The sequence below is a fragment of the Equus przewalskii genome, chromosome 28 (assembly GCF_037783145.1).
Source record: "Equus przewalskii isolate Varuska chromosome 28, EquPr2, whole genome shotgun sequence".
Lineage (NCBI taxonomy): Eukaryota > Metazoa > Chordata > Mammalia > Perissodactyla > Equidae > Equus > Equus przewalskii.
The window spans coordinates 28,094,852-28,118,427 of record NC_091858.1 but is presented as its reverse complement, the minus strand read 5'-3'; the positions used below and the strand labels follow the sequence as shown (position 1 = coordinate 28,118,427).

Below are 23,576 nucleotides of genomic sequence, written 5' to 3'. Positions count from 1 at the left end.
ACAGATATTTCTTGAGTGATTTTATGACTTAGAGGCATTGACTGCACGATACTGATTGCATAGATGAAAAACAAAACAAAAACATTGAGGAGATAGGCTCCATCAGCAAAACCAGTAATGTTTTTAAGAGAATGTTTGCGTTAAGGATATCGAATGGCAATTACAGACTCTTGCACACACACACATGCACATATACACACACTATGTCAGTTACTAAATGTCCGCATTCAACAATTGAAAAAGCAACGTCATGATGACTATACATAGAAAGCTCTCACCCACATACAAACAAGGGTAGGTAAGGCACGTGAGTAAGAGGGAGATGACAAAAATCTATTCTAAATGACCCCATGTAATATAAGAAAGAGTTCTGACAATTCAGGGTCTCGTACACGTTAAAGCAAAATGTTATCTCTAAAACGTGAGAGCATAATGAAGAAATTCAAGATTTCAAAAAGATTACAATATCACAGAAGGAAAGAAAATCAAACAATCAGAGCCTAGGGGGAAATACCGGAAGAAAGAAATGTGTAAAAATTATGAAATGAAAACATTAGAACTTACAAAAATAGATTGTTTTAAATGGCGTAATTGCCTGGGACACGAAATAGTTTTTGAAATATTTATCAAAAAATAGGAAAAATATAAATATAGAAGTTACTAGAAAGGATATGGGAGAGAACCAACACGTACATTAAAGGAGAAAAAAATAAAGATAAAAAGGAAAATTAAAGTTATAATTGAAAATACTTCTGAATATTCTTGAATATGTGATCAACTCTTTACCTTGACATTTTTATGTAGAATGATTATCAGTATATAAACTGATCCTTTGAGGTTTCTAAACGGCAAGGATTAAAAATTGTATGATCAGGAAGGAAAAAAAAGTCATGACCCAGAGGCAAAGCTGATATTAAAAATCAGACTGGACATGCCAACGAGTCAGAAAGGATGTGGGTTAGCAGCAGTCTGAGCGAGCGCTGACTGACATTAGTTAGTAAGTGCATTCAGAGCTAGAGATTTTATTTGAGAGAGGTGGGTCTTTTATCAAGTTATTTATTCTTTCGACTGCCTCCCTTCACAGTGAGTGAGATCACGAGGGTGACATTGGGTGATATTGGCTGCTATCATTCGCTGTGATGATCTTCAGGGCTCACATGAAATGAATCCATCAAATTTTGACTTGGAGAGGTGGGGGTGAGGGTATTACAGTATTTGTACTTATAGCTTTTGTTTATTTGTTTAATAATTAAAACAGCTGTATCTTGCAACTTTGTAGCTTTTCTTATTATTATATTAAGTTTATTCCCATTAACACAGTCTGAAACAGGTCAGTAGCCTTAAAAAGCCTTTCCATTGGAGTCCTTTCCATTAATATTGGTTGGATTGATTTCAGTTGACAGCTAAGCTATATGCAACCTCCCTACCGAAGTCCTATTTCTCTCCCTTTGCAGATTGCAGAGCACTGAATCTGAAGACACCTCTCCATGTTTTTTTTCTCCAGAGTCAGCTCATTGTAAAAATGTGATACTTCATATTTATAACTTCCTTTAACAAATCTCTCACAATATTTGAATATATATGCTTTTTTGTTAAACATAATACGAATATGCATAACTTACTGGATATGGAAAGATAAAATTAAACTTCTCTACAGATTGCTTCAATACTAAAAATTAGTTTATTAACTCACCCAAGTAGTCTAGGTAGGTTTTATCACTTAACTAATAGAAAAAAAAATAATGTATTTCCTACCTTTCTTAGTACTCTAAATATACTTACCTTTTATAGAAATATGTGTGATTAAGATCACCCTGAGTCTGTGGGGATTGGTTTCTCATCTTCCTAAGGGATTGAAATGAGTGATATTTGCCACTGCTTGATGCACATTTTAATATAATTTTGGTGGGCCAGCTGATTTTTGCATCATATATAAATTGCATTTTAAAAATTTGTCATGATATATTCATTTAGTATTCAGAAAGTTTTTGTGCTGGGGAAAAAATTCTAGCATTTTCTTAATGTTTTACAAATTACATCGAAATTGTGTGATTTTATTTAATAGTAAGATATTTTAATTTTTTTTACTTTTCAGACCTGAATGCAGCGATCATGTAAATTAGACAAAGGAGATAAAAGTAACCTCTGGATATTCTTCTTGTGCAATATTTATTCTGGATGAAGCATTAAGATCACTAAGAGAGGTGTATCACTGTAAGTATTTTCAAATGAAATTAGAATGGTTTGTTTTGTGGCTCGATAAAGTCATATGCAGTACACTTTAACAGAATTTTAGAATAACATATGTAGTGTAGGAGCAGTAACAGGCAGATTATTACAAACTCCTGAAATGCTAGCTGATAAGAGAATAGCAATTTAGAAAGAAAAAGTTATTCTGGATATAGGAGCTCTTAATTATAGAATAAATATTTGGTATAAACGAAAAGTTAAGTGAGGGATAAAATGACAATTGTTTACTATGTCATGGTGATCTCTGCCAGAAAGTGTTTAAGAGTGTGACAGTTTTCTGATGAGAAAGTAAGATAATTGTAAAACTATCCTGAGAAGGATGGTAGTCTTACCGTGAATAATCAATACATATGAGCTATAGGATTAGAAAAAGAACGGAATGAGAAACTTTTATGAAGCAGTCTGCTTAAACTTTTGTGATGTTTTTAAATTTATGGAACTATCAGTGATAATAGTACCAAGTTCAATTATTGGAATAATTAATCTGTAGCTAATTAAGTTATCAAGTGCTCTGTAGTCACAGCATCTGCAATTTAATCACATAAAATTGTTATATTCATAAAGAATAAAAATGGAAAATCTTGCATAAACCTTGTAAACTGACCTGAGGGCTTCATTTGGTCGTTTAAATGAAGAAATAGATTTTACACATAATATTCTACAGCATTCTACTGTAATTCATGGGTAAGTGCTATCATGACTGGTAAAGAGCTTGTAATGGTAGCCATTTTGCAGGTAGACGAAGGGTGGCCAGTTATATCTCTTAGGTTACAGTGTCTTTGATAGTCCTGTGAATTACACAGAAAAACATAAACTCTAGGGGAATTTCAGGGAGATTATATTTAATAGCAAAACATCCACACAACTAGAGTTTCTTTAGGTTTTGAAATCATATGTGGCTATCTCAGCTGATACTCAGAGCTCCCCAACAGGACCTTCTGCTTGGTCTGGCCCATGCAGTACAGATGACTACATATCCTGAATGTTACCCTAGGATGCAGTCAAATATCTCCAATGTTTTGACTTGTGTTATTAACCAGAAAAATTATTCAGATAATGAAATGTCTTTTTTAATATCCTATGACATGTAACACTTTTTTCCCAAAACTCAATACATAATTTGGGGAAGTCTTTGTGAATGAAACAATTTATATTACCTGAGTTCATTCCTAATTGCAGAGGTATTTTATTCTATAAAATGTAGTGATAACTTAGATTTCCTATTTCAAAATTTGAAAATTTTATTTGTAGTAATATTTTAACTACATCCAAGACTTGGGACAAGGGACCTAATTCATATTTTAAATGGGTAAGTAAAGATTTTAGAATCAGTCATAAGATCTGTTTTATTTAGCTGAATCTTATAATTTTTATGCTCTCATTATGTCATAAATATATGTCAAGATTTGACTGAATAATGAAATTGATTTAAAGCCAGATTAGCACTCAAGACAAAATCAAACTTATTAAATATGTCACTTGTCTTACTAAAGAAGAAATTCAAAGAAAGAATTTTTAACGTCTTCCATAATAGAATTTCTCTAGGTTAGAGTGACTATTTTGAATGAATTCGAATTATTTTTAATTAATGATGTTGATGCCGTGTAACTGAAAGAAATTTATGAGTTGCTTTAAAACTATGAATCTTCTTGTAAAATGCTCAGGCCGTTGATCAGAACCATATTGTTAAATACAGATTTTCAGAAATAAGTTTCAGTGACATTTAAGATGGAGTGATATTTGAAACCATACCTTTTTTAACACACTTAAATTGCTTAATACAATCTTCAATCTATAAAATTTCCTTTCATCTAACACTTTATTATGTCTTGTATCAGTGTACATATGTAAGTTTGTTTTTTAATAACCATGATTCGAAGGAGGAATATATAGAAGTTCATTTACACCAAGAAGACAACCTGGTATAAGAAATTATTTTTGTGAAGTAAAATGTGTCAAGCCCTCTGGTGGTATTAATATGTAAGATATTTCATTGTGATCTTTCTTTAATAAAAGAAATTGTTTTTTCCTTAAGTATGAGTATTTAATAGTCCCTTGACATCAGCTGTATTGCAAATTCCCATTTGCTCTGTTTGGCAGATAATTTGCACTATACTTTAGATGGCTTTTCTAAAGAAGAAAATCTTTACCTTAGGTTAAAAAAATTTTAAATGCCTACACTTAACATTGAACAGCCCACTGGGTGATAGGTCACGTTTTTTGAGTCAGTTACTTTTATCCTTGAGTCTAATGTTAAAAGATATTTGTACTGTTCCATATGCATGATGATAATAACAACAATAATTTTTTAGGAGAAAAAGGACATCATTTATGAACTTAGAAAAGATCTTTGTTTAAATAAACAATAGCTAACGCCTTCTTTGTAATTCTTACTGAAATCTTTCATACTATTTCAGGTTTAAAGGAATTGGTCTTAAACATACATAAGGATGTTTCCATTGAGTTTTTTGTCTTTTTTAAAAATTTTGCCTCTTAATATAGAAGGCCTGCAATTAGAGAGGAGCTTTAGTTGGCAGATCTACAAAGTGTCTTTCAATTACTAAGAAACAAGTTTCAACTTCATGCCAGTATTTGTATTTCTTTCTTTTAAAACTTTGAAATGTTGACATTTGATACATAGGCAGAGAAAACCTAGGAACACCAAGCGGTACAAATGGAAACAACATGGGGAAGTCTAAGATGAAAAGATGAGTCTCAGAGAAGATCTGTTCTCAAAGACGAATTCCTTGATTTCTTGACTTTTATTTCAACTTTATTTTAGATTCTGAAAGTAGGTTCTAGAGTAACCATGAAAGACACTGTGGTAGAAAGTGCTATACTAGGTATCAGAAGACCTACGCCACTTCTGAGCTTCATACGGCGTGTTTTACTGTAAGATGAGAATAATCGTAGTCCTGCTTGACCTCACTCCCTTCAGGACTTCTGAGCTTGATGAGCATTCTTTTGGAAATGTGTGGTTTATCATTGCTTCTCATTAAGGAATTCATACAGTTGGTGAGACCGTGGTTGGTCTCTCCTCTTCTCCCTATTGGTGCCCTCATTCTTCAAAGTCTCCACTTAAAACCAATTTAAAACAAAATACTAAATCCTATTGTCCAATATATTTGCTCTTTCACTCTCTAAATCTAGAGAATTTTAAACCTGTCGTGTCTTTAACCTTCACTCTAAAACAAGTTCATTTAGAAACTTGAAGAATTTGATGTTTCATACTTGTATCACCAAAACATGTATATTTACGCTTCTGCTCTCAGGTTATTCTAGTTTTTGTCTCCAACCACTTGGGTTTGGAGTTTCACATTGATCTGTGATTTAGTGACATCACAGACACCAATTCCAAAAAGGAAACAAATAAACAGAATATTCTGGAACTTAGTATATTTCCGGACTCAATCCTATGTAATATGTAGCTCTATGGAAGTTAGATTTTTGGACTAGGAGTCAATATAGCCTCTTCACCGCACCTAAGTGTGCTCTGAGGTCACATAGACTTTGAGGTTGACAAAATCTTTAAGATGTCTTCTAATGTAAGAGTATCCTTGTTCCAAATCATGGAACCACTCAAAAGATTACACCATCCTTTAAAATGGGGGCAGCAAAATATGGTTCTCCAGGATGTTTTCCCTTTGCAATCTCCCTCTCTCTTCCATCTCTTCCTTCTCTCCATCTGTTCCATCTCTCCTTCCTGTCAGGAGCTAAGATGAGCTGGAGAGAGCTGAGCTGCCAAGTGTCTGAGTAGTCAGTTAAGACAATAAGCCAAAATGAAAGTAACAGTGAAGCACTTACTCACTTGCTGGGCTTACATAAGCAAGAGACTAATTTGGAGAAAGCCCCGACTCATCCTCATTCCTTTTCCCTCATGGAACACACTAGCTGGTGGTCAGGTGGGTCAGCACAGATTTGGGGGTCATCTCACTGCCCAGAGAGCCCTGAACAAAAGGCTTTGTCAGGTTTAAGGACCTAGTGCCAGGGGGCGGGGGAGGCGGCAGAGCTGGGAGTGGAAAGTGCTGAGTCAGAATGGAGAAAAGTGCGTTCCAGGTTCCCCAACTCCACCAAAAGGAGGTCTCAGCAGGGGCCCCTGAGGAAGGCCTCTGCTGAAGACCCCAGATAAAGAGAGCTCCCTCCAATGAGGGCATATGGTCCAGGAATGCAGGTATATGAAAGAGCAAGGCTGGCCACGGGGCCCTGAAATGCCCTCTAGAGACAACAGGGCAGCCTGGTGTGGGGAGGGTGCCTTTCCTCTTTGAGGCCTGCCTGGTAAAGCCTTTGTCATTGCCTATGATCAGGCCGAAAAAATTACACATGGGGTTTAGGTCTGGAGTGAAATGCTTCATTGGTTAGCATCTTACTTGCTTACTTCTCTTTAAGTCTAAATTAGGCAGTCAAACTCAATGAAATTGTTCTTTAGAACACTGTACCACAAACTGTTATTCAATCAGTTTCCATGTATAGAGGCCCTTGCTCTGAACTTGGGGTGAAGTGCTCGTGATACTAAGATGAACCCCCCACCCTCAAGGAGTGTTGTGTCCTCTAGGAGTCCAGAGGGAAAAATATTTATAAACATTATTGTAATAATATTATGTGCCGGGCTTGCTCAAAATGCTCCACTTTATCCTCACAGCTACTCTATTACTTACAGAACTATGGTTGTCTTCCATTTTGAGGATGTGAGAGCAGCGATTAAGGAAGGTTAAGAGGGGTTAAGTAACCTGTCTGCTGGTAAGTGGTGAAGCTGAGTCCAGAGGCCATGCGCTTAACCACTGCATTTTACTTCAATTTAGAAATACCTAAAAGCTAGAGATATGAATGAAATGTTAGAGGAGAAGTGAAAAGAGGCACTGGGTTCATGTGGGATGTCAAAGGAGGGATGTCTAATCTGAGTGGACTGGGGTGTGACATGGGCATGGGGGCTGGATTTGAAAGGCATTTAAGGTAGGTGGGACAGCATCAGTAAGGACATGAGGAGTGCTGTGGACTACCTTAGTCTGGTGTTTCAGAAAATGAATGAAGCACTGAGCATTATAAAAGAGGCTGAGGATGTAGGCAAGGATTGGCTAGAGAAAGAGATGAACATATGGAGATGGCAACTTCCGAAGGACCTGGCACACCATTTTCTACTGGTTGTTAGTGAAATAGAGCCAGGGGGAGGAGCAACAAGAAAATGCCTTGTGTATTTTTTCATTTTGATTTGATGAATGATGCCTCATACTGAGGCAATTACAGGAGGAGGTGTGTGCAAAAGGTACGTTTTGCTTTGGGGATCTTGAGTATGTGCCTTTGAACCAGCCAGTAAAGGTAGTTTGCAGACTGTCAAATATGTGAATCAACAATTGGAAGAGAAATGGAACCCTGGGGAGCAGGGAAATCTAATGAAAGGGTGGAGAAAAACGACCCCCAAAAGAAAGAACCTTTCAAAAGAAAGGTCAGGGGGAGCAGAACAAGAAGAGCCAGGAAAGGCAGGGTCAAGGAGTTTTAAAGAGAAAGAGGTGATGTTGATGAGATCACTGCAAAAGAGAGATCAATTAAGATAAAAACTGAACTGATCTTTTGACCTGGTCCCTAAGAGGTCACAAGTTTATGCTCTGTAGCCAGGGCTTTAGTGCCAGCTGCGCCGTGGATGGCTGTTTGACTTTGGCAATGTCATTTGGTCTCTCAGCATTTCAGTTTCCTCATCGTTCAAATGTGGTTAAAAATATTATCGATCTAAGAGGGTTATTGTGAAGATTAGATGTTATAATGCATATAAAAATGATTTACAATGAGAACTCTCTATAATGTTTGCCATTATTTTTGTTTAGGGTAAATTAGTTGGCTCGTAGGTGAAGAGACGTATAGATGAGCACATCTCTTGAGACTGGGATAAAGGAAATGATTGGTATTTCTTTAGACAAATTGGTAAACAAGATACTCAGGGAGAGAATGCCTTAATATTTCAATGACTTTATCAGTTAAACGTTTTCTTAAAATAAAACAAAAATAAAAATCAGGACTTGATTTGACCTAAAATTATAAATAAAAATTTGGTGAATTTAAAGGTGTTTGGAAATAAGACTCCTTCTATCCTCAAACTATACACATCTGTTTGGGAATATTCTTATGTTTACATTTTGTGGTACATCTTGTTTCCTGGAGGTGAAGTAGTAATCTTCTATTGCTCAAAAGTCAAATGTAAAACATTCTTTCTTTAGGACAGGAATGAACAATCTAATATGCCCTGTTAAGTCATGACAGAAAACTTGGCTAAAACAGCTCTGACAAACAAAGCGTAGGAAAACCGTTACGCCCCCCTTCCACGTAGTTGCTAAAGGAAGTTATAAACTCTTTTTTTGAAAGATGCTGAATTGATTTAAATATGTTTTAGAATTCTTCCGTTTAAAAATATCTGAAGAATTGGAATCATGTTACACGTTTCCTTATCAGCCTTGGTTATTACCTTTTTTCTGTGGGTGTCACATATTTAGATATAACCAAAAGCAATTATCGTGAGCCTGAAAGGACTAATCAAGCTAGGGAATAAAAAGGTAATGTTAAAGTAATAGAACTGATTTTCTTGTGGATATTTTATGAAGGGACATTTTCTTAAAGAGTATGCATGTATATGCCATACGTCTTTTATTAGGATTTCTAGATGCACTTCTATCACTTGTTCTATGTGTGAACAATCCTGTGCTCACTATCGTTAATTTGATCAGTCTTTTTCTATGATTCTGGGTTAATTTAGCCTGGATATCTGTTCTTTCAGAAATTGAAAGCTACAAATAATCTTAGACGTGTTGAATGGAAGCTAAACTTCAGAGAGACTAATATCAAATCTAAGGATGCCAGTTCCTAAATTTTGTTCTATTTCTATATGTCTTACTCATGCTGATTTATGAGCTCTCCCGAGATTCAAGAGCCATCTTTATTCTTAATTGGATATAGTGTTCATTCTCATATGATTTACCCTGCACTCAAAGGCTTGCTACTTTTGCAAAAGCTGGCAGCACATGAACAATTTGGACTTCTTTGGAACTCTTGCCTGCTTGGGGAACAACCAGTTTCTTTGAGGAAATGGTTTTTAATGAATAAATATGACACTTTTCACTGGCTTCCACGGCATAGCTTTTAAGAGAATAGGAAACAAGGCTGGTGAGACCACCTTGGGCCTACCATCCCAAGGGGGGACCTGTGGTTAAGCAAGCAGTGAAAGAAACGGCAACTTCTACCTCTTTCCTAGCTTCTGTTCCTGTTTCAGATTTAATTCTGAATTTTTTTTCTTTGCTACTTTTTTATTGCTAGATAGAGCTCTCTCTCCGGTTTCAAGGTTCTTAATATTTACAAAAGGGAAAAATGACTTTTAGGGTGATAACCTTCACTGCAATTAAAGGAGCCTATAGTGATATTGAAAGAGATTGTCCAATACACAATCTTGCTTAGGAAAAGAAGTGATCGATTTTAATTTGCTACTTTTTTAGCATCAGCACAGTTTTGCTGTGCAGCTTTAAATATGCACATAAACCACAGTGGTACTAAAACACAGTAAGTCGAGTTCTGATCATTTCTTTTGTCAAAGAAGCATGATCTTAACTCATGAGTCACTGTTAAATATAAGTGTAATGTGGAGGAAAAGTGAAAATACATTATGAGGTGGGCTTTTTTTTGCCAATTTGTATAATTTTTCAGTTAAGCAGTCATAAATCAAGGAATATTGTATTTTTTGAGGCTCATTAAAGAGACATTATACATCAGAATAGTGAAGTCGTCAGCATAATGAAATGATGAATGCCTGTAACTATCTGTATGTAAATGATGTGAAACAGATTCAGGGTGTTACAAAGGAGAATAACAATCTCCCTGACAGTTCCCCGTAGGTGCAGTTGCTGGATGCTGGTGACAGATGTTAAATGCAAACCTCTTCACTGGCAACCACTTATTAGCACTCAGTGGAAACTGGCAATATAAAATAAGACAAATAGCAGATAATATCATTTTAAATAAATTTGTTCAGTAAGGTGTGTTATTGCATTTTAAGAGCCTTCTTTATTGACAAAGGCCATATTCCAAATTAAAGAAAATATACTAGAAAAGAAAATGGTTATTTTGAAAGCTGGTCTGTAAAAAATGTGAATGTATATTGCAAAGCTGTCCCATTCCCCTAACTTATGTAGGGACTTCTCCATAAAGTGGAGAAAATGTCAAACTTGATCAATTTAGGTTCACTTATCCTATCGATGAAACTTGTCTATCTCACCTGTACTTTTAGTGGATGGATTCCTGTGCATGCTTTACGTGGGGAGATTTGTAACATGCATTCCATTTTGTCAACCATCATAGTGAGTGTGGTTTTTGAGTTCTGTTTTAATCTTCGTGTTTATTAAAGTCATGTCTCTTGTTTGAGACTGCACAGCCTGTTGCTTCTCCAGGACCTTCAGTCCCACATTTCAGGTGCTTGATTTCACTTACCCAAGAGGAGCGGGCAATAGATCTAGTAATTTTCTGCAGGTTCTCATCTATCTGTGCCTTTCACAGCACATGGTGGAGGTGCCAAGTACATAAATGATTATTAAATGAAGAAGGAAAGGAAAGAGAGAGGGAAGAAATGAGGAAAAGAAAAGGAAGGGGGAGAAAGAAGATTTATAGTTCAACAAGGGTCATTCACTGATGAGTCTGTTGCATTGGCCAAGTCATTTGAACTCTCTTTGCATGTATTCTCTCTTTTATTTTGTTTTCTGTCTTTTATCTTATTTGGTTTTATCGAGGTATAATTGACAAATAAAATTGTAAGATATTTCAAGTGGGCGGCGTGATGATTTGATATACCTATACGTTGTGGAAGGATCCCCCCCGTTGAGGTGTTACCTCATATATTTACCTTTTTTTTGGTGTGCATATTTAAGTTTTACCCCTGATTTAAAAAAGGGTAGTGATTCATACCTATGCGACAGAGTTTGCAGAGGACCAAAAGGGACAGTATATGTGGAATTAGAGTGCTTTTGATGGTATAACAAATTATACATATGAGACATCAGTATTATTTTAAAAAGCAATGTCAACCTTAGCACCTTGGAGATAGGGAAGACACTTTGGATTGTATAACCAAACGTATGTGGACAAAGTGATATCAATAAAAATATTCATAATCTGTGTGTTTTGGGGACAAGGGTTTATTATTTTTAGTAAAGTTTCTTCATACCTGTGCCATAGTATTTTGGCATCTCATAAGGTGTATGTGAGTCACCAGCAAGATGAATGGCATAATTTCCCCATTAGCACCAACCAATGTGGTAATATCTTTTCTTTATCCTGATGCATACATCAGGAGCTTAAAATAATATTTGACTAAAGAGATTCTTTAAAAAAAAATTATCACCTAGTTTACTTCTTTTTGCCTTAGGGATACAGCGAATTATAGGCATGTGAATTTTTTATTAATAATTAAATGTTTGTAGTTTGTTGTGACATGAAAAGTCCATAAGGACATAGTAGTGCAAGTTTTCAATTGTGGCAATATCAAGTAATCACGTTTATATTGTTAATTTTGGCACTTTGAATATGCTAGTGTATATAATAATAAGTGTTGTATCAATTCCTTGAACATATTTTTTGAAAATTTATATGTGAAAAAAAAGATTTGAAAATATCCAGTCATAACTTAAAAGGCCAAAATTATGCATAGCTATTACAGCACTAAACTAAAATTAAAATGTTTTTAAGAAAATAGACCATATTAATGTACTTTTCCTTTTGATTTTGCAAGTTTACTCACTTACCAAAAGAAATACTCTTATGATTTTGTGTTATAATTCTTCAACTTAATCCATATGCAAACACACACAATCTGAGAGCTACATATTGTAAAATTTTTTTAATGTGATTCACTTTTCTCCATAACTACATAAATATATTTTTGGAATTTTTGTAATATCCTGTTCTGTAATTGACTATCTATTTTTCCTGAAAGGGAAGAAAGAAACAATTGAAAGTTCTGGTAAGGACATCATTATAGACGTTGAAAAGAGACACGGAGAGAACCACCATAAAAATTTAACTGCAAACTGCCTGACATTTTTCTTTGAAGGAAAGGAAGCCAGGGTTCTTATCGTGAAAATTATTATTTTTTAATAGTTTATACCTATTGTTAAAGGGCCAACACTAAAGTATTGGAAAGTGTCACATAGATCAATCTTCTTATTTTACAGATAAACATCTTGTAAACTTACTGTCAAAAGTAGGGAATGAAATCTACTTACTTTAAATTCTGTTTTTATCTAGTTAATTTTTAACATCTAAAGTAAAAATATGCTAAACAGAGCAAAATGAACAGTTCCATATTTATATGCACATATATACCACATTTTTATGCTTCTTAGTATAAATTCTAATTGATTATTATTATAATTAAATTATGTATTTTAAAAATAATGACAAACACTTATACAATTTTTCTATTTTAAAAAATCACTTCTAAATCCTTTACCTCATTTGATCAATGACATGATTTGAATCCTTGTCTTTTAATTCCAAGTTCCTTGCTCTTCCTAGCCTACCATAGTGCTTTTTGATAAGTCTCAAATTTAAATCCAACAAAATACACATGGCAGTCCTTAGTGCACTTTGCCAAGCCTAAATTATAGTCTATGGAAGGGGACATTTAATTGGATGATTTGTCAGTTATATCAAATTTACTCACTTTCTGTTTTAAAGGTAGTGTAAAGATAGATGGATGTTCAAGGCATGGATTGAGTTCAGAATAACATTTCCACCATTTTCCTACGCAGAGAAATGGCTCCAAAAAACAGTTCTCAAAGCCAAAAGTCATCCTATCTTATTACATAATTCTTCTTCCTTCAGTTGCATATCCTTCGTAAATATTACCAAGCTATCGTTTACTGCCAATTGAAAGAAATGACTTAAGCATTTCTAAAATGATAAACATTCAGCTTTCTTTCCACCTGTGTATATATACACACATGCACATATATACATATATAGGTTATGTGACATATATGTATGTATATATATGCATATGTGGTTTTAATAAACTTTAGTTTTATTAAACAGAATCCAGCCACCTCAGTCAGATTAAGGGGCATTGAGCTAGGAAGCACCAGAAAACATTCACAAGTAACACTAGGATTATCTAGATTGCTGCGGACCTTAGAGCCACTATGAGTATTAATACTAGGAATCAATTAATTGCTTTGGGGAATTTAGAGCCCTAGAATGTTAGCAATGGTAACGACTTTAGAAATTATCCAGTCTTAGGATGACAATAGTTGAAAACTTGAATGCTGCCTTAAACTGATTGGAACTTGCTGCCTGGACCACTGTGTAAGTATGGGAATGTATGAAGCATGTCATAATCAATTGGCTCTGTCTACCACAGGTAAGGAACAGAGACAGGTAGCATACTTGCTGAGGCTCAGAGAGTTTAAATCACAGGCCTAAAGTTGCACAGATAGTTGACTCTGAATCCGGGACTGTATACAGGGCATCTGACTCATAATCCAGTGCTATTTGCTCTGCTCGATTGATAAAGTAGAAACACCCAGTAGTCTTTCTCAGAGTAAATCCACGGTCATTCAGGAGACTTAATTGAGAGCGTGAAGGAGAGCCATGCAGGGTGTGGTGGCTGGTCTGAATTGACGCCCTCGTGAATTAAACTTCCTGAGACTTATTCATTGTTTTCAAGGCATAATTTACTTGAGGTTATTCAGAAGCACTGTAACTAAATACCTTCCTTTATTAATTATATTTACCATATTTTATGATTTGTCTTAGAATTCCCAGGCACATAATGCCTATCCTTCTATAAGCTACATAAATGGATTTCTGTAAATTAAATGTGCCAAAATATTAGTATTCTCTAACTATATTCAAGGAAAAACCCTTCACGCAGAACATAAAAACTAGATTAAAATGCAAACATTTTCATTCCAGTGTGTAATATTTATCTAATAAAAATTTTGACCTTAAATCTAAAAATTGATTGACTTCACACAGAGGACTAAAACAGTTTGGCAAAATACAGACCATCCCAATGCAGCCTTTACTCCATCCCACCTCACTTTTTTATAAAGTCTTGTCTAACTGATTAATATAACAGAGCACTTCAGCTTTGGTGAAATACACTTATTCAATTTCACTGAAGATTATAGGTTTCAAATAATAAAATTGGATTTTATTGAGGATTGAAGTGTGTAAATAGAACATTTGATTGAATTTAATAAAATGGTATCCTGCTGATGGAGGCAAGTCATTTCCTCCAGTTTTAACTTGATTACAAAGACAAGAAGTTTTTATGAGCTGTTTTGAATGGAAAAATTTTTTTCTATCTAGAGAAAAAGATTGTATTGAGACTAAGAAAAGTAAGTAGTACCATTTAATATTTTAAATAAAATAGTTGTGAATGCATGGTTACTTTTGAAATTTAACAGAACTATTTTCTAATCCATATTTGTGGCTATTTACTTGATCACTAAAGTTAAACATGTATATTATAAAGAAGTAAGTCCAGTAGGGAAGTATGTTTCTCTGTCTTTGAACAGCTTTATCTTGGTGACTGTTTTTCATCTGATGTATGCAATTTTATATTTAATCAAATACAATGAGATCAGAGTGTTACTCCTTTTGTCACAAATGAATCCCTATATTGTAACTAATACCATGTAAATGTTTGGTTTTCTTTAGCCAATTCTGAAGTTTCATAAAGAGAACCACAAAGCACATTTTTTAACTGCTTTCTAAGAAGAAGATATATATGAAATCTATATCTTGGTGATGATTTATAATAACTTTGAGAAAAGCAAAACCCCATACCAAATGCTAAGGTAACAACCTAAGCACATTAGAAAAATCATGTTTAGTTATGATAAACATGATGCTTTTTCTCATGGTACTATCAATGATTAATTTTTCTACTAAAGTTTTAATTAATTTATTTCTCAAATGTTTTATATCTCAATATAATAAAATTAAATGTTGTTTTACCAAAATCTAGTCTTTTCTTAATGTCCATATTTTAATTGTTTTATTAGACTAAAGAACCAACTGAAAATACCTTTTTCTTTTTTTTTTTTTTTGCGCTTTATCTCCCCAAACCCCCCCTGTACATAGTTGTATATCTTAGTTGCAGGTCCTTCTAGTTGTGGGCCTTTTTTCTTTTTTAACCATTTAATCACAGTGGAAATTTTAAAAGATTGTTAGGATATTTCAAAGGGAATATTTGGAAGACAGAAGAATGGCTAGATTTCCAATCAGGCATTGTTATAAATATAGAATGAGTATTAAAAAATGCTAGAATTTCAGACATTATGTTGACTGAACATTGATAATAAATGGTTCAAGAGCAAGATGAATTTTAATATGGACTAAAAGAGTACTTTGGGTTGATTTAGAATATTTTCTGTATGCAGTTGATTCGAAATATCTGCAAGGGAGACATACAGTATGACTGTAGTAGTTCTTTTCAATTATTCAGTGATGCTTTCAAAGAATAAAAAGAGAAACAGTTGATGAAAGGGCATTACATTAAAGGAAAAATGTATCTCTTTATGGTGATCATGGTCGTGTGTTTTTTTAATGCTTTGGAGAAATGTACATCATTCAGGGAAAGAGAAGGGCCACTGGAGACAGAACTGGACGAGAAGACAAAAATAAGAATAATGGGCAGTTACCACCCCCAGCTGTACAGGAAAGACAGTTTAGAAACCAAAAAAGAGGCAACAGCAGAAAGTAAAGAAACACTTTCTTGGAATATGCCTGTGCTTCAGAGCTTCTGCTATCATACTGGGAGCTGTTTGAGTGCAAAGATTAGAAACAATATTTGAAAACAGAAAAGTGAATAACATCTGAGGAATGATAGTTTTATGCTAGAACTGAGATGAGAAGAAGGAAGACCTATAACAAAAGTAGTTATATCTTAAAAAGTTTCAAAGTAAAGGAGACCACTTCATCAGACAAATCAAATAAATCTGTGTTCTAATAAAATCTCCAGATGCATTTTTAATGGATGTTAATTTTGTGGTTTGAGACAAAGCACAAAGAAAAAAAGGGTGAGAAAGCATCTGGAAACGCTTCATGAAAAAGATACACTGAAATAGATGGGAAGAATATAGAAAGAAAATCTTATTTAGGATGGGAGTTTAGATAAGTGAGTCAAATTGTTTAAATGGAAACATAAATGGCAGATATGAGTATTACACAATGTGCAGAAGGACTTTGCACTCTGAAAGACAGTTCTAACAGGACCTTGGGTCACTTTTGTTAATTTCAAAATACATAGAAAAAATTATGAAAAGTGTCTATCTTATTAATTGGATACCTAATAGGTCCCTTGTTTCATCTTTAACTAGCTGTCCAATAGTTATGCATGGTTGTCAACTCATCTATGTGGCTACTTAAACTTACCTCCTTGTAGTAGCCTCATTTGATCATTAGAAAAAACTACAATAACAAAAATATTAGTTATAATAGAAGATAGTAGGTATTCTTAAGATCAACACACCATTTTATAGTGTCTTTTCAGTTCTAAAAAATTATTCTGCTTATCAGAATAATTTTAACACAAACAAGCCTCGTCCCATGCCTAGTAGGAGCATCCCTTTTCTTCAATGTGGAAATAAAATGACCAAACACCTATTATAACACATAATATATTGATATCAAACTCAGAACTGTCCTGGGGATCTCATTACCTGTAGGAAGATTCAAATCTTCACTGAATGATAAAGACAGAAAATAGAAGCTGACTAATGAAAATACAATACATCGTTTTCAAAAATAAATGAAACCCAAAGCAACCCTCTGGCGGGTCTCATTTTCATCTCACTATTGAGCTTTATAAATAAGAATCTCAAAAAAGTCTTCATCCTCCTCTGATGCAGGCACTGTTGGTTCTTATTTGCCCTGGAAGAAATTCTCAATAGGTAACAAAGGGCCTGTCCTCTCCCCTAGCGTTTGTTCCAATGTCAAACAACAGAAAGCAGCCTCCTTTCTTACTTGCCCATAAAGTACCACATCAGAAGTGATTCCTATATTCTGTTCTACAGCCTAAGCACTCGAGGAAAATAGTTTTGAAAAATATGAAACATATACTATGTATATAAGAGTAGTATTAGTGGTAATAGTAACAGTAGGAGTAGCAAATATAAATTTTAGACTCTAAGATGTTTATGAAAATAGGTGAAATTAATCACAAATCAAAATCGTTTGTAAAGGGAAGCCTTAGAATCTAAATTTCTATATGTTTATGAACTTTCCAAAACCTAAACTAGCGTCTAAGATAATGATTAATGATATGAAATCGAAATTTATCAATAAAACATGGATATAGTTCTCTTCTGAAATATATACATTCCTATGTGAAGTTTTTATAATGTCCAGAATATGCATGTTTAACTAGTTTTAGAATAATAGTTAATGAAGCCTCAAAAGCAGTCAACAAGTCAAATTACAGAACTTTAATCTGGAAGTATCAGTGCAGGTCCTATAGTACATTTCGTGTACGTTACTGGTGAGGAAACTGAGTGGTGCGGAGATTCTAAGTGGCTTGGACAGGGTCTGTTGTCAGGCAGAACAGAATTATTCTTTCCCAGTTCAGACACTTACCATTGCATATCTCTCTTTTAATGACTTAATCTTAAAATATTTATGAGCAACAATATTCTCTATTCCGATCTAGGCAGTTATTTTTGTATAGTCAGTCACATATTATTGTCATTACTGTCATTACAATCAACTCCCAATTTCGTTTAAGTGAAATAAAATTGCATCATATCACAATTTTAGTTAATCAAAATGACATCATAAAACATATGATAAAAGTTACAAAACTGTTGCTTAGCAGGGCTTTCAAGCATCATCTGTTGCTTTGTAAGAATTATATTAATAGAATGACACAAGGTTAAATGATCTTTAGGTGAATATGGAGGATAATAGTTACGTCCCACTTTCTGTGGCAGCACTGAGGAAAGAATGTGAGCTGTCAAAATTCTGAGATGCTATAATTCACAGAAAAGGAAATAAGGGATCAAGTAGGCCCACTGTGGTAGCATCAAAGGAAACTGAGGAATTTCAGCCCCTGTATGTTTCTACAACAGGAGTTGCCAAGAGAAAAAGTAGGAAGCATCAACTAATTTGCTCTCTTCTAGACACAGAGCAAGACTGAGAGAGAAAGGCACAATTGGCTACATACTGTGGTCCCTAGTGTAGACAGAGAGCAGAAACCAAGTGTCTAAGCCAGAACCACATTCAGTAGGAGACCTCATTCCTCTTCCTACACTTTGATGTTTCCAGGCTGTAGAAAATGTAAAGTCCACGTGGCTCTTTGAAAGTGTGGTGAAAGCAATCAGGAAAGGTGAGACAAGGACAACCAAACTGTGCTCTGTCAGAGCAAAAAGTCTGAGTGAAGCTGCCCAAGCTGTCATGAGACTAGCCAGAGCCAAAACCAAATTAACAACATAAATGAAAATCTTGAGCTAATTGCAGAGAAGGTGAAGCAAAGCAATCTAGCAATTCACGCATCAGGAGAGAAAGCGATCAATGTGGGGGAACAATGGAAGAAGACTAACAATGCAATAGAAGTACTCAGAGATAAAATAGAGGAAAATTTCCCTGAAACAAATGAAGAACTGTGTCTACAGCTCCAATGTGCATATAGAATACTAGAAACTGGAATGGAAGCACAAGGATGAGAACACAGGTTGAGCGTGGGACCAAAAAAAAAACACAACTCAGTAGTATGGGGTGATATGTGCAGGAAGGGAGAATGGGCAAGAGAGGAGCAAAGATTTCTGACTAGGTGTTTTGAGGACTCTGGTGAGACAGGTTCGTGTAAGGACTTTTAGGACATTTTACTATGAGTCATAAAACTGAATGTCTCTTTGACATCTCTTTGAAAAGCAAGAGAAACCATTGAATTGTATTTTGATGTTTTATTTAGATGGAGCAAATTTATTCCTATCAATTGGACAACAAGCTGAGTGAGGCCAAAGCTGTTTCAGTTTTTCTTTGGTAGCACCCTGAGGTTTTTGCTTGGATTTGGGACTTAAAATATAATTTAGATTAAATTTTTATATAGAAATTATCCTTGAGTATGCTTTTACAATGACTACCTTTGGGTTATTGTCACAAAAGGCAGTTGAGAGCTACCCAGAATAAGAGCCAGGATGAGTCTTGGGATAGCTGCTCTAATTAAGAGGGAAATTGTGGAAACTGTAATGATATTAAAATCATAATCTTTGTGCTAATGCACAGTGTAGGACTGTGTTTCAAGCGGAGAATAAAGATAGGAAATGTCTCGTTACTTACAAAACTGAAAAAGCCTGAGACACTCTCTCATGACAGTACAGGCTATAAATTGTTTTTTTAGTTCAACCTTTACTAACGTTTAGTGTTTTAATAAATTGGACCAGGTCAAAGCATTTACTCTGCTCATTGAGCTGAGACCAGAACCCCTGAGAAGTGGAATACCATTAAGGCACAAGAGATCAGATAGAGAGAAGGAACCAGATAGAGATTAACTGCTAGGGAAAAAAAAAGGAAAGAACATTTTTCCAGGGACAGAAGACTGAGTTATAATTTACGTAGGTCTCAGATATGTGGCATGAGGCTGAAAAATGTTGGAGATTAAGTGAGAGTCTGATGAATCCAGAATTACACAATTTTTGATCAAAGTCATAAAGACTTCTGCTTCCCTGGCAGACTGCCTGACTGTCCCAGAGTGCAGAGTTGCTTAGAATTTTCTGCTCAGTTTATTCATTTTTTCATCACTAATCATATCAGTTATGGCAAAAAGAACCATGGAGTCATGAAGGCCATTGGCCACCCATGTAAATGGGGAGCTCGTTTTTCATAGAATGGGGGTCACTAAGTTAGAGAGATAGACTAAAAATGTACTCTGGCCTCATTTTTCACTGGAAAGTCAAAATTTATTTTTCATCCCTGGTACTAACTTAGAAAGAGCTAGAATCCCATAGAACTATAAAAGTCTTGATTCCCATTCACCAGCTGTGTTGTATTGATCTCCTGGGCATCCAAACTTTGGCCAGATTTTGCATTTTGAGGAAATAGCTTCATGGCATTACAAAATGTAATTCTGAGCATATTTTATTGTGGCAGTATTTTAAGCTATGATTATTTAATAAAAATAATTGTACAGTATTTTATTAATATCCCAATAATATCTTAACAAATTGCATAGAAGAGACCATCTCAGATTTACATGTGGTTATGTCCTCAGCACTAACACAGCACCTGACATATATAGTATTTTATAAATATTTGTTGAATAAATGAAGGGATTAAGTGGCATTTGTTGCATGACCACAATAAAAATTTTTTTTAGGAGAAAATGGATTACAAATCGCATATAACTTTTAAACTAAATTTTAGAACTCAACATACTAAACTAGTTCTAAACTGAAATTTAGAACTCAAATTAGGACTGTGGGCATTTTAAATATAAATAAGAGATGTTAAACTATTATATATGCTATGTCTTTTAATTATGTTTGACCATTTTCTTTCCAGAAGAGATATCATATGTGACTTATTTACATACCTAAGGCCTTTTAAAGGTTAAAAATATGAATTAAGAAGTTAAAGTTATTATCAAAATGTACAATTGAGTTTAATATAGTGGAATCATTTCAGTTTGTTAATGGATTTACATTTGATAAGTTAAAGAGCTAATAAATTTATAGAATGTTTACTATATTTTTGAGACTATATCATATAATTTGTGTTTTATTTGTACTCAGCACCGGATGCTATATTTTGATTAGTTTTAGTATATTGCTTGACTTAAGTAAATATAATTATGAGTGTATGGTTTGCTTGCTTGCCCGTGGAAACTGAAAGATTTTCCACAGACGTTCAAAGAGTTTATTTGTTGAACAGAGACATTCATGTTGAATTTTGTGTCTGCCGTAAGCTAAACAACAGTCATCACACATTATTTCTGAAACCCATTATTCTTTATCTGCTGTATGTTCTTATGCATAAAACTTGATGCCTGTTTTGTTACAGAAACTCTGTCTTTTGTGTGACAATTGTTGATTTTATGTCATGTGACTCTACACCAAGTTCTTACTCTGGAATGTCAACATGGTCTTAATTTCAGGTGGAAATTCGATAGTAATAGGCATTGGCATTCTCAGGAACGAAGAAAGATGATTCTCCTTTCTGGAGAAAACATCTATTATTACTATTAGCAAGAGTGATTCTTAATTTTACCTCTGATGGGTAATTAGCAAACTACATAGATCAGAGATTGCAAAGTCAAGATGTCCAAAATCAAACGTCTCTTCTATGATTATTTTCCTCTTCATTTCCTCATTGTGTTGATTACTAGCACTCTCCTCTACACTGCATGCATTGGCAAAGTATAACAGGGAAACCCATTTTGTTCTGCAGATGATCCACAGACCGGCTCAGGAGTGAGAGGCGGATGCGGTCCCTAAGATCCGGAAACCAGGATATGGTATAGAGCCCTATAGAAAAACAAAGAGCAAAACCAAACAAAAAGATGAAAACAAAGAGAAAGAAAGTACTAATTGAAGGACATGGTCATACATATATATTCATAAGGAGGAATTTTTAAATTGCACAAATAATAAAAACCAAGCATTCTCATAAAACAATTATTCTGGAAGTGAATTGAAGAGCTGCATTCTATCCTTTTTGTCGAAACTATTACAGATGAAGGCATTGTTGTCCAAAGAATGTTGTTTTCCTGCCTTTTATGAGGAGATTCTTAACTGTAATTCTGAGTTTTATACACTAGGCTGCAGAACATTCCTTTAGAAAGAAATAGCATGAGGGTGAGGGGAAGAAAGAAGTAAAAGAAAAACATTAAGTAAAAATAATATGCAGAGAAAGAGAAACTTTGTGTTTTATTGAAAATGATAATAAGAAGTCTCATGAAAGAACATTTACAAATGATGAGATAGCGAGACAGGAAAAAGTAGGATATTGTTTTTGTCTTTCTTAATTTAAGAGACAGTCTTAACCTGAGGCAAACACTTCAGTGCTGAAAAGCACAACCAATTATCTTTTTTACTGAAGTGATTTCCACCTGAAAGGGATGGAAATTAGAAAATGAAAAGATGAAAAAGAAACTACCTTGGGAATATTGTGCCAGAATGCATGTATTTAACTCTCTAGTTTAGTAAATCTGACAGTGAGCAACCATCTGGTAACTACAGTGATGGAAAATAGTCCTATTTACTAAGAATAATGTGTGAACTTTAGAAAAGAGCATTCACAGTTTATAAAGATCCATGTGTATCAGTTACATAATCATTTCTTGTTAAGAGGTAAATGGTTGTGATTTAAGGGGACCCAGCAAATGATTGAAAAATGTGATATTTTGTGGTAATATGCAAAAGTGCTCATGATAAAACATGCTAGCAATTTGTAAGTGTACACCTAAAGACTATAATGTTATTAGACAACTAAGAATATGCATTTCTAATAGGAACCAACTATTGCTCAAAACTATGTAAGTGGACAGATACATGATTTTTGTAGTAGTGGTACACATACTTATACCCATAAACTTCCCATCCTGTTTTGAAGAGATATCTAGGTAAAAAAAATAAATGGAAGAAAATTATGCCCATCAGTTTTCTAGCCCAGATTGAGAACACACCAGGGCAGTCAAGCTCTGAAGTTTTGATAAGACTATTGAAGAGCTATAAACTGAAATTGAGTATGCTTCCTTTTTCTTTCACAGAAAACATTTTATACCATTTAAACTACTCTTATCCAGCTGTAAGCATCTTATAAATAAGAAATTATACATGGGAAAAATGAATATTTATCCTTAGAATGTCCAAGAACTGTGGAATATTAAATGTGAAATTAATGAAAAGCTGAAATAGTACCACAGACATATATGTGTCTCTAGTACAACATGGCAGTGGTTATGAATCTTGGCTGCACTTTGCAATAAAATCTTCAAGTTTCCAAAATTTAAAGCCTGAGAAAAAGTGACCTGAAAATCTTTATTTTGAAAGCCTTTTATTAGTGATTGTAACATTCAATCAGTGTTGAAAACTGTTGATAAATATAGTTGCTCTTCATAATCATAAACGTCTATAGCTGAAAGAGACCTGAGTCCTCTGCTCCAATCCGGACATCAATATGTAACTCAAATACAATTCACTCTGGTTTTTATTAGTGTATATAGTAAAATGAATTATATTTATATAGATATATGAACATAAGTTAAGCTTATATATCTATGTATGTATTCATATATATATATACACACACACACATACATACACAGACACACATATGCACTTATTCATTCACTGAAACAC

General features: G+C 34.3%; 1 protein-coding gene across 1 annotated transcript in view; it reads left to right on the top strand.

Moving 5' to 3' along the window:
* TENM3 (teneurin transmembrane protein 3) overlaps positions 1 to 23,576 on the top strand; it is a 2,420,957-nt gene that overhangs the window by 82,477 nt on the left and 2,314,904 nt on the right. Inside the window, exon 2 of the mRNA XM_070598205.1 lies at positions 2,096 to 2,214. The gene's annotated coding sequence lies outside the window, so the exon portion shown is untranslated. The remainder of the gene's footprint in view (positions 1 to 2,095; positions 2,215 to 23,576) is intronic.